Below are 19499 nucleotides of genomic sequence, written 5' to 3'. Positions count from 1 at the left end.
TAGGCCAAAATACCTCCTAACCGCTGCTCAGGTCTGACCAGCCGCTACAGAAAGTGGGGGTTGAGGTTTTTGTCAATAAAGGAGGTTCCACTAGCTCCTTAATATAAGGGTTCACGTACTTTTTCCATCAATGACCTTGATTGTTTAAAACATTTGTTAAAACAGCAATGTCAAATGTTGGGCGTGTGTTGTTTGTTAAATCAGACTCTCTTTATTGATTATTATGACTAAGATAAAGATAAGATCACATGTTAGGAGCCATTCATGCAGAAATCCACATCATTCCGAAGGGCTGTTTACAAAAGTTTTTCTCCCAACTGTATGTGAGAGAAAAGCAGAGACGCTCACTGAGTAAGGTGGGGTTGCAGCTTCGCAAATTGCAAGGACATTTGTACTCTCAAAAGGGGACAGGAGCAACCCAGATGGGACTCGAACCCACAATCCCTGGCTTAGAGTGCCAGTGCCTTAGCCATTAGGCCACTGCGCCACACTGGGTGAGGTTGATCACGCTGATGAAGAGCCAGTTTTTTTTTCCTTTGCTTTTTCAAAGGGATCCCCAAAAATAAGGGAAGTTAGGCAGCAGAAGGTTTACTGTGACCTGAGAAGGACCGGCATCCAATCACGGTGGTACACACACACACGCTCTCGCTCATCTGAGCTACACGGCTACCAAGATGATCTCAGGTGCGCCGAGCTGGTACGGAACATATTGAACTGATCGACGGCGAATTGTCTCTCAGACAGGCTTTTCACCTCTGAGCTCCCTGACTGACAGTGATCAGCTAGGTAGTGAAACAGTCAGCTGCTTCTAAGCCTTAAACAGCTGCATCTCGGCGCTTCCAAGGAGAGATGATTTGAAAGCCGAACATCGCCCATTGGGAACACCTTACTATCACTAGTTTAAGAGACTCTTAAGGTCTTGCAGAGGTGCCTGTCTAATAGCATGCGCTTTTCAAGCTATAGGTGTTTAGGCTGAGGCAGAATGCCTGTTAACAAAATGTTTTTCTAAAGGGGCCTCGCACTCTTTTCCAAGCAATGGTCACCATCCCCACCGAGTGTCACAATGTAGTCATGTCCTAGGACATCACCTGTTAGTCTCCATTTGTCTGCCACCAACACTTTAGGTTACGGGGTCACAACCGCACCCCGGAGACCAGAGGAGCCGTTGGCGTTCTGGTGGCGCAGATTGGGCTGAAGGTGGGGCGCTTGAATCTCGCTGTTGGAGGCCGTCTGAAACTGACCCAAGCCTTTCCCTTGAATTAAATGTAAATAAGAAATGAACACCACATGCACATGGAATCAATCACGTGTTTCCTTTGAGCCGTTTCAAAGACTGCTCCAGAGTTTACCTTGCACAGATGCGCAAAGATTAATGATGGGGGTGCATGCTTCCAGGCGCCTTACAACTGTAGGGACTGATTAGAGACAATTCGTAGCGTGTGTTCGTTTCCATATACGCCCCGTGTTGCAATGGTAGGATGAAGTCAAATACGGCTTGGACGTGTAACGGCATTCTATCCAACTGCAGGGCTTGAGGGTTTTTTTGTGCTTTGTTCTGTTTTCGTTGACATCGCATTCGTAAGAGCGTCAAAAATAGGCAATTCCAGCATCTAACACGAATAAAAGGGCTATTGAAACTGCAGGGCTGCGCAGCTTCTAAAATCCTTGCACACAATTCTCCGTTATTGTTACTTCCTTCTTTCTGTCTAACAAAGTTCCCTTTTCCTAACCGGACGGGGAGACTTTATCATTCCAACTTGAAGCCAGCCTTAAGTCCTCTGAGGCGCATTTGTCTGCTAGCATGATTTTGTGAAAGTTCAAATTCGGACAAACACAATCTGTGGCGTTTAGCGTGACATAGTCTTGCAGGCATCGTGCTGTCTCACTGCAATACTATACCGCTGGAGGAAACAGTCCATCTGGCCATGAAACTCATTTGAACGTCTAGCTACAGCAACTAACAATATCATGATTTATTCAGGATGTGTGGAATCAGAACGTCCCGGAGACAGCTTCCGAAATCGTGATCATTCTCTGGTGGTGTCCTGCTGGGATCCTGTGGGCGTGTGTTGGTGGTATAGTGGTGAGCATGCAAAAGCCACTGCATTGGCCAGGAATCGAACCCGAGCCTCTTACTTGGCAGGCAAGAATTCTTCCACTGAACCACCAATGCTCAATACCTGTACCTTCAAAAAAGACGCTTTTTTGGTGCTCTGTTCAAAAAGCGTCGACATCTGTTTCCAGCTGCAAAATGCCATCCGCGGACGCTGAAGAATTTATTTATTTAGACACTGCTCAGAATCCCCTGTAAGATTCTCCCTCAGTTCCTTTGAGCAGTGTTTTACCTCTTTCAAAAGGCTTCACTTTCCAAGTCACATTCCAAGGCTCATCGAACCCGGGCTGTTTCCTCCAGCGGTATAGTATTGCAGTGAGACAGCACGATGCCTGCAAGACTATGTCACTCTAAACGCCACAGATTGTGTTTGTCCGTTCGTGTCAGTCGTCGTGCAACCACGGGAAGTGGGACACAAACATGCTGCAATGCTTTCAGGACGTTAGGATTTGTTTATGCAACATCCGAGAAGAGTACTTGTGGCTTGAATGTGAACTGTACGTGCCCGCCCCCTTTCCTCTGTAGTGCATGAGTTCCTCCCGGCATGCCCTTCGTCATTGTTCTGTCATCTTGTATTTAAAGGGTTGTATTCCTGCTGCTGAAAATAAGCAACGGTTTTCTCACAACGGCCTTTGTTTCCGACGTTGCCCTTGTCTGTCATGAAATTCTTCAAAACCTCAAGCTAGAAGAAGAAGACGACAAATATGAAGCGTTACAGCAACGACATGCCATGAGACGATTGATAACGATTTCCGTAGGATCCCCGCGGTTTCCTGGCAACCGTCAGCTTTGCGCAGTGGCAGTATCGTAGCCTGTGAGGTTTAGCCGAGGCGCGATTATTACTAGTTGAAAACTTTTCCCAATACCCCCCTTCCGCCGGTTTGCAATACAATCGGCGAAAGCAATTTTTGACAGTCTCGTCAGAGACTGAGCAAGGTGTTTAAAGACAGATTTTGTCATGGTGACATCATGATAGAAAGAAACGAGCTTGTTACGTTTCAACAGAAACGCTCTTTAGCTCTTTCAGCGTTATGCAGAGAACAGCGTCTGTCGAGATCACTTTTGAGTCAGCGCGAAACGCCGTGTGCTGTCAGTTTGATTTCATATTGCTCGTAGCGGCCCCCGGCTTTTGTCTGTCAAACGTTAGGTTGCGCTTCTTCATGCTGCATCGTCGGCATGAGTGGAGCTTTATAAACGTCTGTACTTACTGCGCCCCATAAGAAATCGTTTGTCCCCGTTCAAAAGAGATTGTGCGATGTCCTGCAGCATACCTTTGACAGTTTGAAAAGAGGAATTTATTCTGCTTCCTGTGCGTGCAGTAGTTACAAAGTTGAACGCCTTTACACGATCTGCTGCAGTTTTCAGTGGGCGGGCTTTGTCAAATGGCTTGGAAAAACGCACTGTGTTTCGGCTCGGGAAACATCATGAGCAGTGTCCTGCATGTTTTCTGTGTATAGCTGTCTTTTAACGCATACAGAATTCATTCGAAATCATTGATTTCTCCAATTAACAAGGGTCCCTTAAAGGATGAGTCAAAGTAACGTCTAATCGGATTAGTTTCCTTAGAGCTGGTTCAGAGTTTGCTCAAGAGTTTACCTTTCACAGATGCGCAAAGAAGAATGTTGGGGGTGCACGCTTCAAAGCGCCTTACAGCTGTAGGGAGTGATTCGAGACGATTCATGGCGTGTGCTCGTTCCCATATACCGTACGCCCCGGGGTGCAGTGCTAGGATGACATACAATACCGCTTGGGCACGTAACGGCGTTATATGCAAGTGCGGGACGTGAGGGTTTTCGTTTGTTCGTTTTGTTTTGCTCTGCTTTGCTTTGTTTCGTGGTCAAGAGGCGTAAGGTAAGTCGTAATCCAGGGAGAACACTGGTGGCAAACAGTCCGAGGTGAGAGGCGAGGTCCAAAGTCGAAAAGGCAGAAGGGGAGTCCAATATCCAGAATAAACGAGGTAATGGAAAAACGCCAGGTAGAGCTCTCAAGGAGTAGACTCAATACCGAGCAGCGGGAAGCAGGTAAAGATGGTAAAAATAGCACTGCGTACCGCACGGTGGAGTGTGTGCAGGTGGGTTAACTCGTGCGGCGGCGTTTGTTAATAATCACCCACTGCTGGTGCTGATTAGATCGCTTATGAGTTGGTCTTAACTGCCTGGCGGTCATGACAAGCTCCTCTTTAAGCTGTGGTTTAGTTTTGCATTCATGTGTTTCTAGAGCAGTTATTTATAGGGGTGGGTGGGTCTTTCACAGAGGCTCAGGACAAATCCCCCACATGAAATTTTACTGTGTGCGTTCAGACAGTCACAGGTCAAGAGCCAGGCAGGAGGACAGTGGACAGAAGAGCCAACGAACTAAAAATAAAAGAACGAATATGAAAAAGCCACCATCTTTTTCTTTTTGACATTTTCCGACTTTCATGCAAGCCAGGACAAAGTTGCTCGTACAGATGCAGCCATTCAAAGTAAGCGGTACAGACACGTACCGCAGGTAAGATGACACGCGATACCGGGGTGCGTGATTGGTTGACCGACAGGGGCACTCGTGGTCCGTTGGTCTGTCGTAGAAAGACTTACTGTAAACGTCTTTACTGTGCCCGTTGTAGATATTGAATTTTACCACTGAAGGGAAATCTTAGTAGCTGAGCATAAAAAGAATAGGAGCATACTGTAACGCGTGTGAAGGCCATAAACGATATTAATTTTGGAACGTAAACATACAGTATATAGCTGGTCTTGGTACTTTAAAGAAAAAAATACACACCAGTATTCCATTTCTCCCTAAACATTGTAAGCTTCGAAGTCTTTAACTAACGTGATACCGGAGTCAACAAGCATACTTTTAGAATTTGATTAAAAGGGAATATAATATGGAATCGCGTATCTAAAGAATTTAATAACGGTATGATTATATCCGTGTACTGCGGCAGAGCTATGTAGGGCTGTTTCGCCTGCCTGATCATGCGAGCTTTCTTGTAGCCTACTGGTCTAGGTGCGTGACTACCAACTGGCAGGTTGTGTGTTTGAATCCAGCTGCTGCTGGACTTTTCATTTTTATTTATTTATTTTTTAATCGCGTAACATAAACATATTACCGTATGCAAACTGTACTGTATACAGTATGTATATGTATATTTAATGTCTTAACTGTGCCCGTTTAATTGAATTAAAAAAAAAATTATTTAACACGAACATTAAGCTGTTTACATCTTCCGCCTGAGAACAGTCACCCGTTGCTACCCAACGCAGAATGGTGATTGGCTGACACCATCTGACACCCCTCTGATTGGAGAAAAAAGACGTGCTGGTGTGCTATACCAGGAAGAGGATTTCTTTCTATTCAAAACGTGTATTTTAAAAGTTTAAGAAGTAAAAACCTTACAGCGTACACAGATTTCTAAACTGATCAGGATCGTTATCTTTGTCTTATGCATAATAATGTTCACCGCTCTGTCCAGCAAATTAATAATAAACTTTATTTTATATAGCTTTTTAAACGAATAAGTAATTAGATTGCTCATAAACCTAATCACTTGCTTTTTCTTTTTATTTAGGCTCAGATTTCAACTATAGATCGTATTATTAATAACCATAATAACAACCAACCAACAAAAACAACCATATAAACATAATACCAACCAAAAACATAGATAACAACCACAATACAAAATCAAATAATCAAACCATTTTACACTCGCAAAGTCCTCCAATTATCATAATCCCGCCCCTTATGCAAAACCAAACCTTCCTCCCATCCCAGTTTATCCTGTTTATCATAAACAAAATCCACCTCAATTTTCAACATAAAGCATTACACAAAATCAATACCTCAACACTCCATACTCAACAACGATAATTCACAAACAGCCAGAACATGTAACTACACATTCCCAAACATACCTACTTTCCATAGCCCCGCCCCTTATGCAAAACCAACATCCCTCCCCTGTTCTCTCTTTCCCCTGGCGGTTGTAATTGTTTTTATTTTCAAATAAATTTTAGCAAAGTCATGTATTTTAAAAATCTTAAGATTTTTCTATTTATGTCTTTATTTAGTGGTTTCATTAGTGACAAAGGCTAAACTTTCTTGGAAAAATGTCTTTTATGTAAACCATGTTTGCTATTAATTCATTCAGGGCTAAAATATGTTCATTGTCTTCTAATGAAAGAAGGGTTCCTTTCGCCGTAGTCGGGAGCCTAGCCTTTAACTAGTAAGTACTGTATTTACTGGGTTTTTGAGGGGGTTTCTTTCGCTGGAAATCTCGCCTCCTACTTTGAAAATACCCGTGAAACCGGTTCAATTCGTCACAGCCAGCACTCCTGCAGAGAGTTGGGTTGTACAGTACTTGCAGTGTATACAGTACACGCGTTATGCTCTTCGTTAATGTCTGTGAAGTTTTATTTAATCTCTGAGCCATACTGATTCTTCTGGAAGCACACCAGTATTCCACTTTCTCCCTAAACATTTTTAGGATCAGAGTCTTACATGTGGTTATTTCGAAAACGTTTGTACGTGCTCCTTCTTACCATGTTACTGTTTACCGTTACTGACCATATTAAGTTTAAGTGCCTGTGGGCACTTTTCCTGTCCGTGGGGGGTGGACCGTCTTTCATTAGAAGGTTAGTCTGTTCTACTCTGAGAATGTAGAGGGGGTGGGAAGTGCCCGCGGTCATTTAATTAGTATTAAAATCTTAGTTATCTTTCTAGTTCACAGGTTTACATGCATAATTTAATTTTGAAAGCCACTGAGACATCAGGTACTACTGTTGTATTTATGAAAAAGAAACAAAACAAAAAACATACTAACAACTGTGCCATCCTACTCCTTAGTTAATACATTTTATTATTCATAAACAGTTAACATTGTTAGCAAAATATTTTGAATTATATTTAACCCTATTTTTTTCTTTAGTTTTGTATTTAACTTATTATATGATAGTCAGACTTAATGTATATTAATGTATATTTGAACAATGAAAATATATTTTTACAAGATTTTACATTAAGCACTTAAAATTAATATGGTTAATAATAGTAAACTGTAACATGCTGTAACAAGATCGGTTAAACTTCGAAGAAAATCCTTTCAGAGAAAATGTTTCAGGTGTGAAGAACAAACCTGTTCCCCCACACCCTGCCCCTACTACCATTAGAATATACACAAACATTTTAGCGTTTCATTCTGAGCAGAAGACCCTCACACTTGAAGAGTGCTGGCTGTGACGAATTAAACCGGTTTTACAGGTTTCAATCACAGATTGTGACTCAGTAAAGTAACACACAGCGCCACTGGATTTGATAATACTGTACCTAACCAAAATCCGCAATATGGAAACAGAACCTGTGTAATTGTTGATAGATGATGTACTCGTAACATTTTTTCAAGACGAACTACAACATTTAAAAAATGACTTGTATGTACTTGATATCTCTAATCAATCCACGGGTTCCAGCACAAAACGAAACTAAAACGCATACCGTTTCGCGCTTCTTATTAGTTGCTCAAAAGTAATTTGACCGTATGAAATGCATAATATAAACCTAGAAACATATACGTGAGCAGTACTTAAGCACTGTAGTATCGGTGTTAAGACATACCTCTCAAATACTGTAAATCAAGTTAAAAATATCTCAAGACCGATTCTGGTCGTAATGAAACCATGTTTCGTGTATGTTTTCTTTTTCATCTTCAAATAACTCATTTCTAAATACCTTTTTCACTGTTAACATCTTGTAGCAACTTTGCGACAAAATATACACTCTGACAGTTCATCCTGCTACCAACATTAAATAAAACAAATCTTAAGATTTCTATATTTATGTCTTTATTTAGTGGTTTCATTCGAAGCTTTAGGGAGAAATGGAATACTGGTGTGTATTTTTTTCTTTAAAGTACCGAGACCAGCCATATACTGTATGTTTATGTTAAGATTTCCCTTCAGTGGTAAAATTAGATATGAATATTCAATACTTAAACGGGCACAGTTAAGACATTAAATAAACATATACATATTGTATACAGTACAGTTTGCATACGGTAATATGTTTATGTTACGCGATTAAAAAATAAATAAATAAAACTGGAAGGTCCAGCACCACCATTATGTTTATATGGTTGTTTTTGTTGGTTGGTTGTTATTATGGTTATTAATAATACGATCTATAGTTGAAATCTGAGCCTAAATAAAAAGAAAAAGCAAGTGATTAGGTTTATGAGCAATCTAATTACTTATTTGTTTAAAACGCTATATAAAATAAAGTTTATTATTAATTTGCTGGACAGAGCGGTGAACATTATTATGCATAAGACAAAGATAACGATCCTGATCAGTTTAGAAATCTGTGTACGCTGTAAGGTTTTTACTTCTTAAACTTTTAAAATACACGTTTTGAATAGAAAGAAATCCTCTTCCTGGTATAGCACACCAGCACGTCTTTTTTCTCCAATCAGAGGGGTGTCAGATAGTGTCAGCCAATCATCATTCTGCGTTGGGTAGCAACGGGTGACTGTTCTCAGGCGGAAGATGTAAACAGCTTAATGTTCGTGTTAAATATTTTTTTTTTTAATTCAATTAAACGGGCACAGTTAAGACATTAAATAAACATATACATATTGTATACAGTACAGTTTGCATACGGTAATATGTTTATGTTACGCGATTAAAAAATAAATAAATAAAAATGAAAAGTCCAGCAGCAGCTGGATTCGAACACACAACCTACCAGTTGGTAGTCATGCACCTAGACCAGTAGGCTACAAGACAGCTCGCATGATCAAGCAGGCGAAACAGCCCTACACAGTTCTGCCGCAGTACACGGATATAATCATACCGTTATTAAATTCTTGAGATACGCGATTCCATATTATATTCCCTTTTAATCAAATTCTAAAAGTATGCTTGTTGACGTATCCGGTATCACGTTAGTTAAAGACTTCGAAGCTTACAATGTTTAGGGAGAAATGGAATACCGGTGTGTATTTTTCCTTGTGATATTTTAAGCTCTAGTTGAATGATAGGTGTCGCATTTTAAATCATTCTCGTAGTAGAAATTATGAAACGCCCTGTTAAAAGCAAGGAAGTTTTTATGCCCCGTTGAAGTAAAACAAAATGCCTGACAAAGTATGGCTTGGACAGATTCCAAGTGCTTGTACAAATGTGCTAAAGAAATTATACTTTGAGTATACAGCTTGTCCAAAGTCATCCATTATTAATACTATTAGTAATATCTTCAGTAAAGGCTTTGATGCATAAATATTTCTGATAAAGGTAGGTTGTGTACTTTTGTCCAACTGAGCAATCTTGCTTTCATAAAATATACCAACATTTGAATGACTGATGATTAACATGCTGTGATACACAGTTCAAAATTAAAGGCTCGAATGCTGTACATGAGAGGTTAAGCTCCCCCTGGCGGTTTTACAAGGCGACGCCGGATAGCTAGTCACGTGACACACGTGATACCGCGTGATACCCCGGTGGGCGTGTCGCGGTTTGCCGTGAAATACCTCACCCATTTTGAATGGCTGCATCTGTAGCTACTTGTGGATTCAAATACTCTATCGAGTGCTTTGATGAGTTTTTGCAATTTGATTGTCGTCCTGTCAGCCTGTTTCTGTTTTTTTTTTCAATCTAGTGATGGAAAGTAAGAGGGAAATGATGGAGCAATCCATAACCGCTCCGTAAAAATGGCAGAAAGAAATGGCCCGTCACTAAGGACATTTGTGAAGCAGAGGAGTGACATCACCACAAAGTGAATTATTCTGCTGATCGTTTTGGTGAATAATGATTGAGGCGCGTTAAGAGAAAGGTAGCTGCGTCAGCATGCTTAGGCTGCAAAGGATCAAGCAAAGGTTTACTCCATGCTGAAAAGAGAAGAAAAGAAGCACAACGTTTCGACTGTGGAGCCTTCTGCGCCATCTTCTTTAGCGGTGATGATGTTTACATTGGAAAAACTGAGACATGCGTCCCTGGGTGGGCTTGAACCACCAACCTTTCGGTTAACAGCCGAACGCGCTAACCGATTGCGCCACAGAGACTGACGGCCGCTTGTGCTTCCTACATTTGCAGGTTTATGGTCAAAGAAAACAATCACTTGCGCTTCTTGCAGCCGGCAATCTTTTTCCACTGACAACCAAGAAATGGATTTCATCTTTCACAAGCTGTATGGATTTCTTCAAAAACAAGTTATTCCAGAAAGGAAATGAATTCTTGCATTAAACTGAACCAAGCTGTACATGTTTGTCTGAAATGATACATTCGGCACAACAAGACACGGAGAGAGGCACCGCTGGTATTCAGACCCAGGATCGCCTGCTTACTAGGCGGGCACTTTAAGCCACTAGGGAACAGCGCCAGCGGAGCACCGCGCTTTTACAGACACTTGGACACATCTGCGTTCGGTGTGCACTTAACCTGCTCTCTGAGCCCGTTGCCTCCGTCCCATTTAATAGCAGAACTGACGCCAAGAGAAATGATGAGAAATGGCATTTATCAGGCACTTTTCATGTCCAAGGAGTTCAATGCCCTTGACACCTCCCCAAGGCGACAGAGCTGTGCATTCTTTGGCGACACCATTTTTTCTTTTGTTTAATTTCTATACTTATTGATAGAATAAAAACGATATGTCATGTACTGTAAGGGAAATGTCTCTTTTCATGGGGAAAGCTAGCACCAGCAAATGTTGTGTTTAGAAGAAGTGATTTAACATGACACGTGACCTAATTTACCGGAGCAAAAGCTCACCCAGCAAGCCCTGCTTTACTTCTACAGGAGAGAAGTACTGTAGAGTCTGCAAGATGTTCAGCTGGGTAGCTACGTCAGCATGCCTCGGCTGCAAAGGAACAAGTACTAGGTTTATTGCATGCTGAAAAGAGAAGAACGGAAACACAGCGTTTCGACTGTGAGGTCTTCTCACACCTGAAGAAGCCTCACACCTGTAAAAGGCTCCATGGTTTTCTTTCTTCTCTTTTCAACATGGAATACACCTATTGTCTGCAAGATGTGACAATTTCATGGTGTTTTGGAAGAAAACCTTTTTTCTTTGAATTCAAAATCAATCGGAATTTCAGCACAACACATCAACACTTTTTCTGTTTTAAGGAGATGATATTTTAAACCTGACAAAAATAGTAGGAAACACAAGTTTCTTGCTGTGAAAATTTAGATGGGGAAGTGTACTACTAGTAGCAGTGTAGAGCTCTCTGTGGTGGAGTGCAAGCGCATGTTCTATGGGCCAGTGGCGTAATGGATAACGCGTCTGACTTCGGATCAGAAGATTGTAGGTTTGAGTCCTGCCTGGCTCGTGAGGCTTTTAAACCTCTCAGGTTCCTAGGTAACAGGTTGCCGTCATGTATATGAACTATAGAAAAGCATTTGCCACAACCCGTAAATTAGCACGCAAGTGCGGGCTGGTGAACACAGAACTGTATGGAGATCATCTCCAGCTCCGAGCTCAATTGCAATGAAAAAACATGCAGAACAGAACTGGAGAGCAGCTGAATTTGTGCTCAGTAGGGTGGGGAGGACTCAGCATTGCTATTGTTCTAATTGGCATGAACTGCAGGGGATCTGAATCAGAACATGTCAGTCAGTTTGATCATTGCGTCAATATGTAGGCCACGTTAATACAGAATTATTACTTTGTCTGTCTCGTCTTTGTATATAGCTGAATGTCCCTGACAATTTCATGTTAGTTTTTAAGAACGACATTGGTGCTAATATATACATATATAGCATATAAGGAACACGTAAAAGTTTAGTCCATGCTGAAAAGATAAGAAAACCGCCACAACGTTTCATCTTGGAATAAATCTTTACTTGTTGTTTTGCAGCCTACCCATTCTGACCTAACTCCTCCCTTGAAATTCCCTAACAGATAAGGGTACGTAACGGCTCATGCGATGCTCAGTTGCAATTTGTCCCAAAACAAACAAGAACAGCAGCTGAGGGTTTGAGTTTGAACATGCACTGTATTAAAGCAGCTTTTATTTCCATTGATAAATGCTAGATATTCCTACAGAGATTCTCCAGGTGAGTAAGCGATTCCTGTTTCTGTTTCTATTTCTGTTTCATATATACAGTATATATATGTTACATGTGTCTCTGCAATAGTATAAATGTGTTATACACTATCAGGGGCTGCTTTTTTGTGCACCTCATCTACAACAAGGGTTTTTTTTTCATTTATGTTTGTGGACCTTCACCATTTGAGGAAGTGAGTTAGATAAGAAAGTTACAGGTATGGTGAGCAATGACTGACAAAGGCACGTACTGCGTATTCCTTACAGAAGTGTAAGCAATTTGTTCTAAAAAACACCGGCTAAAGTCCAACATCGTTAGCAATCTTATTACTTAAACAGAATTAACATCAATAAACTGTAAGGTGCTGGTACATGCGAGTAGATTTGATCTTCTATTAAACAAAAATGCAATTACAGCTCTAAAAAGGTCAACCTAGACTTCTGTAACAGATCTGTTCAGGTCATCGCTGTTTCTCTGACCATGTGAGTCTTTGGAATTTTAAAAGTGTATTTTGCTTGCCTTTCATGTGGTCTGTGTACAAGTCACTGTGGCGTATGCGGTCCTACACAGCCTTGCTATAGACGTGACGAGCCTCCGCTATGTTGCAATGGAGAACAGGTTCAGTACGGAGCTGCCGAGAAAATTCAGCTGGAAAGCTCGTTGCAGAAAAGCATCGTTCTCTGTGTCCAGCGGCAAAGCGTCCATCGTGGGTGCTGAAGAATCGATTTCACAGGCTGTGGGTCCAGGCGATTTAGAGTGTTAAAGGTCCCAGCGAAAACGAAACGGCGCTGGTCCTTTTACACGCACGCACGCAACCAAATGCAAAGGACGCCGTAGTCGGCAGGATTTGAACCTGCGCGGGGAGACCCCAACGGATTTCAAGTCCGTCACCTTAACCACTCGGCCACGACTACAGCAAGCGCCGCGGCCGCTGCCTTCTTGCTACAATCGAACAGGGAGTGCGAGGCGGCGGCGGCAGCGGAGGCAACTTTTTTCAAGTTCGCTCTCCGTTTAAGAAACCTTTTACGCCATACGTGCAAGCACACACACACACACCTCAGAGGACTTAAGGGTGGCTTCAAGTTGGAATGATAAAGTCTCCCCGTTCGGACATGAAAACAGAACGTTCTTAGACAGAAAGCAATCAACAACAGAGACATCTGGACGACGATTTTAGTCACTGCACTTTGAATAGCATTTTTACTCCAGTTACAGGAGATGCACCAATGGCCCTTGACCTACGCTCTTACCAATGCCTTGAACATTCAAACAAAACAGCCCTCAAGTCCTGCGGTTTAATATAACGCTGTTACGTGTCGAGGCAGTATTTGACTCTGTCCTACCGTTGAGACACGGGGCGTATATGGAAATGAACACATGCTACGGATCGTCTCTAATCGGTCCCTACAGTTGGAAGGCTCCTTGAAGCGTGCACCCCCATCATTCATCTTTGCGCATCTGTGAAAGGTAGACTCTTGAGCAATGTTTGAGCCAGCTCTAAGGCAACTAGTGCTATTGGACAGACACCTCTGGAAGATCCTAAGAGTCTCTTAACACCACTTCCAGCAGCAAGCTTAATTGTTCGCTGGAGGTCTCCCACCCAGGTACTGACCAGGCAAAGAATCACCAGTACATTGAATGAGGAAGTTAATCCTGAAATCCAATTACATATCTCAAGGTAAGACAAATCCATAAGAACATGTCTTAGTATTACTTCGTTTACATTAGTATGGCACTGAGTTGGAGCTCCTCTTTAAGCTGTGGTTTAGTTTTGCATTCATGTGTTTCTAGAGCAGTTATTTATGGGGGTGGGTGGGTCTTTCACAGAGGCTCAGGACAAATCCCCCGCCTGAAAGTCTAATGTGTGCGTTCAGACAGTCACAGGTCAAGAGCCAGGCAGGAGGACAATGGACAGAAGAGCCAACGAACTAAAAATAAAAGAACAGATATGAAAAAGCCACCATCTTTTTCTTTTTGACATTTTCCGACTTTCATGCAAGCCAGGACAAAGTTGCTCGTAGCTACTTGTGGATTCAAATACTCTATCGAGTGCTTTGATGAGTTTTTGCAATTTGATTGTCGTCCTATCAGCCTGTTTCTGTTTTTTTTTTTCAATCTTGGGATGGAAAGTATGAGGGAAATGATGGAGCAATCAATAACCGCTCCGGAAAAATGGCAGAATGAAATGGTCCGTCACTAAGGACATTTGTGAAGCAGAGGAGTGACATCACCACAAAGGCGACACATTCTGCTGATGGTTTTGGTGAATAATGATTGAGGTGCGTTAAGAGAAAGGTAGCTGTGTCAGCATGCGTAGGCTGCAAAGGATCAAGCAAAGGTTTACTCCATGCTGAAAAGAGATGAAAAGAAGCACAACGTTTCGACTGTGGAGCCTTCTGCGCCATCTTCTTTAGCGGTGATGATGTTTACATTGGAAAAACTGAGACATGCGTCCCTGGGTGGGCTTGAACCACCAACCTTTCGGTTAACAGCCGAACGCGCTAACCGATTGCGCCACAGAGACTGACGGCCGCTTGTGCTCCCTACATTTGCAGGTTTATGGTCAAAGAAAACAATCACTTGCGCTTCTTGCAGCCGGCAATCTTTTTCCACTGACAACCAAGAAATGGATTTCATCTTTCACAAGCTGTATGGATTTCTTCAAAAACAAGTTATTCCAGAAAGGAAATGAATTCTTGCATTAAACTGAACCAAGCTGTACATGTTTGTCTGAAATGAGACATTCGGCACAACAAGACACGGAGAGAGGCACCGCTGGTATTCAGACCCAGGATCGCCTGCTTACTAGGCGGGCACTTTAAGCCACTAGGGAACAGCGCCAGCGGAGCACCGCGCTTTTACAGACACTTGGACACATCTGCGTTCGGTGTGCACTTAACCTGCTCTCTGAGCCCGTTGCCTCCGTCCCATTTAATAGCAGAACTGACGCCAAGAGAAATGATGAGAAATGGCATTTATCGGGCACTTTTCATGTCCAAGGAGTTCAATGCCCTTGACACCTCCCCAAGGCGACAGAGCTGTGCATTCTTTGGCGACACCATTTTTTCTTTTGTTTAATTTCTATACTTATTGATAGAATAAAAACGATATGTCATGTACTGTAAGGGAAATGTCTCTTTTCATGGGGAAAGCTAGCACCAGCAAATGTTGTGTTTAGAAGAAGTGATTTAACATGACACGTGACCTAATTTACCGGAGCAAAAGCTCACCCAGCAAGCCCTGCTTTACTTCTACAGGAGAGAAGTACTGTAGAGTCTGCAAGATGTTCAGCTGGGTAGCTACGTCAGCATGCCTCGGCTGCAAAGGAACAAGTACTAGGTTTATTGCATGCTGAAAAGAGAAGAACGGAAACACAGCGTTTCGACTGTGAGGTCTTCTCACACCTGAAGAAGCCTCACACCTGTAAAAGGCTCCATGGTTTTCTTTCTTCTCTTTTCAACATGGAATACACCTATTGTCTGCAAGATGTGACAATTTCATGGTGTTTTGGAAGAAAACCTTTTTTCTTTGAATTCAAAATCAATCGGAATTTCAGCACAACACATCAACACTTTTTCTGTTTTAAGGAGATGATATTTTAAACCTGACAAAAATAGTAGGAAACACAAGTTTCTTGCTGTGAAAATTTAGATGGGGAAGTGTACTACTAGTAGCAGTGTAGAGCTCTCTGTGGTGGAGTGCAAGCGCATGTTCTATGGGCCAGTGGCGTAATGGATAACGCGTCTGACTTCGGATCAGAAGATTGTAGGTTCGAGTCCTGCCTGGCTCGTGAGGCTTTTAAACCTCTCAGGTTCCTAGGTAACAGGTTGCCGTCATGTATATGAACTATAGAAAAGCATTTGCCACAACCCGTAAATTAGCACGCAAGTGCGGGCTGGTGAACACAGAACTGTATGGAGATCATCTCCAGCTCCGAGCTCAATTGCAATGAAAAAACATGCAGAACAGAACTGGAGAGCAGCTGAATTTGTGCTCAGTAGGGTGGGGAGGACTCAGCATTGCTATTGTTCTAATTGGCATGAACTGCAGGGGATCTGAATCAGAACATGTCAGTCAGTTTGATCATTGCGTCAATATGTAGGCCACGTTAATACAGAATTATTACTTTGTCTGTCTCGTCTTTGTATATAGCTGAATGTCCCTGACAATTTCATGTTAGTTTTTAAGAACGACATTGGTGCTAATATATACATATATAGCATATAAGGAACACGTAAAAGTTTAGTCCATGCTGAAAAGATAAGAAAACCGCCACAACGTTTCATCTTGGAATAAATCTTTACTTGTTGTTTTGCAGCCTACCCATTCTGACCTAACTCCTCCCTTGAAATTCCCTAACAGATAAGGGTACGTAACGGCTCATGCGATGCTCAGTTGCAATTTGTCCCAAAACAAACAAGAACAGCAGCTGAGGGTTTGAGTTTGAACATGCACTGTATTAAAGCAGCTTTTATTTCCATTGATAAATGCTAGATATTCCTACAGAGATTCTCCAGGTGAGTAAGCGATTCCTGTTTCTGTTTCTATTTCTGTTTCATATATACAGTATATATATGTTACATGTGTCTCTGCAATAGTATAAATGTGTTATACACTATCAGGGGCTGCTTTTTTGTGCACCTCATCTACAACAAGGGTTTTTTTTTCATTTATGTTTGTGGACCTTCACCATTTGAGGAAGTGAGTTAGATAAGAAAGTTACAGGCATGGTGAGCAATGACTGACAAAGGCACGTACTGCGTATTCCTTACAGAAGTGTAAGCAATTTGTTCTAAAAAACACCGGCTAAAGTCCAACATCGTTAGCAATCTTATTACTTAAACAGAATTAACATCAATAAACTGTAAGGTGCTGGTACATGCGAGTAGATTTGATCTTCTATTAAACAAAAATGCAATTACAGCTCTAAAAAGGTCAACCTAGACTTCTGTAACAGATCTGTTCAGGTCATCGCTGTTTCTCTGACCTTGTGAGTCTTTGGAATTTTAAAAGTGTATTTTGCTTGCCTTTCATGTGGTCTGTGTACAAGTCACTGTGGCGTATGCGGTCCTAACCAGCCTTGCTATAGACGTGACGAGCCTCCGCTATGTTGCAATGGAGAACAGGTTCAGTACGGAGCTGCCGAGAAAATTCAGCTGGAAAGCTCGTTGCAGAAAAGCATCGTTATCTGTGTCCAGCGGCAAAGCGTCCATCGTGGGTGCTGAAGAATCGATTTCACAGGCTGCGGGTCCAGGCGATTTAGAGTGTTAAAGGTCCCAGCGAAAACGAAACGGCGCTGGTCCTTTTACACGCACGCACGCAACCAAATGCAAAGGACGCCGTAGTCGGCAGGATTTGAACCTGCACGGGGAGACCCGAACGGATTTCAAGTCCGTCACCTTAACCACTCGGCCACGACTACAGCGAGCGCCGCGGCCGCTGCCTTCTTGCTACAATCGAACAGGGAGTGCGAGGTGGCGGCGGCAGCGGAGGCAACTTTTTTCAAGTTCGCTCTCCGTTTAAGAAACCTTTTACGCCATACGTGCAAGCACACACGCACACACCTCAGAGGACTTAAGGGTGGCTTCAAGTTGGAATGATAAAGTCTCCCCGTTCGGACATGAAAACAGAACGTTCTTAGACTGAAAGCAATCAACAACGGAGACATGTGGACGACGATTTTAGTCACTGCACTTTGAATAGCATTTTTACTCCAGTTACAGGAGATGCACCAATGGCCCTTGACCTACGCTCTTACCAATGCCTTGAACATTCAAACAAAACAGCCCTCAAGTCCTGCGGTTATATATAATGCTGTTACGTGTCGAGGCAGTATTTGACTCTGTCCTACCGTTGAGACACGGGGCAGATATGGAAACGAACACATGCTACGGATCGTCTCTAATCGGTCCCTACAGTTGGAAGGCTCCTTGAAGCGTGCACCCCCATCATTCATCTTTGCGCATCTGTGAAAGGTAGACTCTTGAGCAATGTTTGAGCCAGCTCTAAGGCAACTAGTGCTATTGGACAGACACCTCTGGAAGATCCTAAGAGTCTCTTAACACCACTTCCAGCAGCAAGCTTAATTGTTCGCTGGAGGTCTCCCACCCAGGTACTGACCAGGCAAAGAATCACCAGTACATTGAATGAGGAAGTTAATCCTGAAATCCAATTACATATCTCAAGGTAAGACAAATCCATAAGAACATGTCTTAGTATTACTTCGTTTACATTAGTATGGCACTGAGTTGGAGCTCCTCTTTAAGCTGTGGTTTAGTTTTGCATTCATGTGTTTCTAGAGCAGTTATTTATGGGGGTGGGTGGGTCTTCCACAGAGGCTCAGGACAAATCCCCCGCCTGAAAGTCTAATGTGTGCGTTCAGACAGTCACAGGTCAAGAGCCAGGCAGGAGGACAATGGACAGAAGAGCCAACGAACTAAAAATGAAAGAACAAATATGAAAAAGCCACCATCTTTTTCTTTTTGACATTTTCCGACTTTCATGCAAGCCAGGACAAAGTTGCTCGTAGCTACTTGTGGATTCAAATACTCTATCGAGTGCTTTGATGAGTTTTTGCAATTTGATTGTCGTCCTGTCAGCCTGTTTCTGTTTTTTTTTTTTCAATCTAGGGATGGAAAGTATGAGGGAAATGATGGAGCAATCAATAACCGCTCCGGAAAAATGGCAGAAAGAAATGGTCCGTCACTAAGGACATTTGTGAAGCAGAGGAGTGACATCACCACAAAGGCGACACATTCTGCTGATGGTTTTGGTGAATAATGATTGAGGCGCGTTAAGAGAAAGGCAGCTGTGTCAGCATGCGTAGGCTGCAAACGATCAAGCAAAGGTTTACTCCATGCTGAAAAGAGAAGAAAAGAAGCACAACGTTTCGACTGTGGAGCCTTCTGCGCCATCTTCTTTAGCGGTGATGATGTTTACATTGGAAAAACAGAGACATGCGTCCCTGGGTGGGCTTGAACCACCAACCTTTCGGTTAACACCTGAACGCGCTAACCGATTGAGCCACAGAGACTGACGGCCGCTTGTGTTCCCTACATTTGCAGGTTTATGGTCAAAGAAAACAATCACTTGCACTTCTTGCAGCCGGCAATCTTTTTCCACTGACAACCAAGAAATGGATTTCATCTTTCACAAGCTGTATGGATTTCTTCAAAAACAAGTTATTCCAGAAAGGAAATGAATTCTTACATTAAACTGAACCAAGCTGTACATGTTTGTCTGAAATGAGACATTCGGCACAACAAGACACGGAGAGAGGCACCGCTGGTATTCAGACCCAGGATCGCCTGCTTACTAGGCGGGCACTTTAAGCCACTAGGGAACAGCGCCAGCGGAGCACCGCG

The 19499-nt window shown here is 42.5% G+C and overlaps 7 non-coding genes across 7 annotated transcripts; 3 read left to right on the top strand and 4 right to left on the bottom strand.

Annotated features, from left to right (window-relative positions):
* The first annotated feature begins 2898 nt into the window (after positions 1-2898).
* Positions 2899-3040, top strand: LOC138228261 (U4 spliceosomal RNA). Its single transcript, XR_011185347.1, has one exon. It is a non-coding gene; the product is annotated as a U4 spliceosomal RNA (small nuclear RNA).
* Positions 3041-10077: 7037 nt separating this feature from the next.
* Positions 10078-10151, bottom strand: trnan-guu (transfer RNA asparagine (anticodon GUU)). The gene has a single exon. It is a non-coding gene; the product is annotated as a tRNA-Asn (tRNA).
* A 1193-nt stretch (positions 10152-11344) lies between these two features.
* Positions 11345-11417, top strand: trnar-ucg (transfer RNA arginine (anticodon UCG)). The gene has a single exon. It is a non-coding gene; the product is annotated as a tRNA-Arg (tRNA).
* Positions 11418-12967: 1550 nt separating this feature from the next.
* On the bottom strand, positions 12968-13049 carry trnas-uga (transfer RNA serine (anticodon UGA)). Its single transcript has one exon. It is a non-coding gene; the product is annotated as a tRNA-Ser (tRNA).
* Positions 13050-14585: 1536 nt separating this feature from the next.
* trnan-guu (transfer RNA asparagine (anticodon GUU)) lies at positions 14586-14659 on the bottom strand. The gene has a single exon. It is a non-coding gene; the product is annotated as a tRNA-Asn (tRNA).
* A 1193-nt stretch (positions 14660-15852) lies between these two features.
* On the top strand, positions 15853-15925 carry trnar-ucg (transfer RNA arginine (anticodon UCG)). The gene has a single exon. It is a non-coding gene; the product is annotated as a tRNA-Arg (tRNA).
* A 1550-nt stretch (positions 15926-17475) lies between these two features.
* Positions 17476-17557, bottom strand: trnas-uga (transfer RNA serine (anticodon UGA)). Its single transcript has one exon. It is a non-coding gene; the product is annotated as a tRNA-Ser (tRNA).
* Positions 17558-19499: the final 1942 nt, after the last annotated feature.

This window comes from Lepisosteus oculatus, unplaced genomic scaffold, assembly GCF_040954835.1.
Source record: "Lepisosteus oculatus isolate fLepOcu1 unplaced genomic scaffold, fLepOcu1.hap2 HAP2_SCAFFOLD_40, whole genome shotgun sequence".
Classification (NCBI taxonomy): Eukaryota; Metazoa; Chordata; class Actinopteri; order Semionotiformes; family Lepisosteidae; genus Lepisosteus; species Lepisosteus oculatus.
Note: the sequence above shows the minus strand (reverse complement) of the source record. Positions and strands in the feature narration are given on the sequence as shown.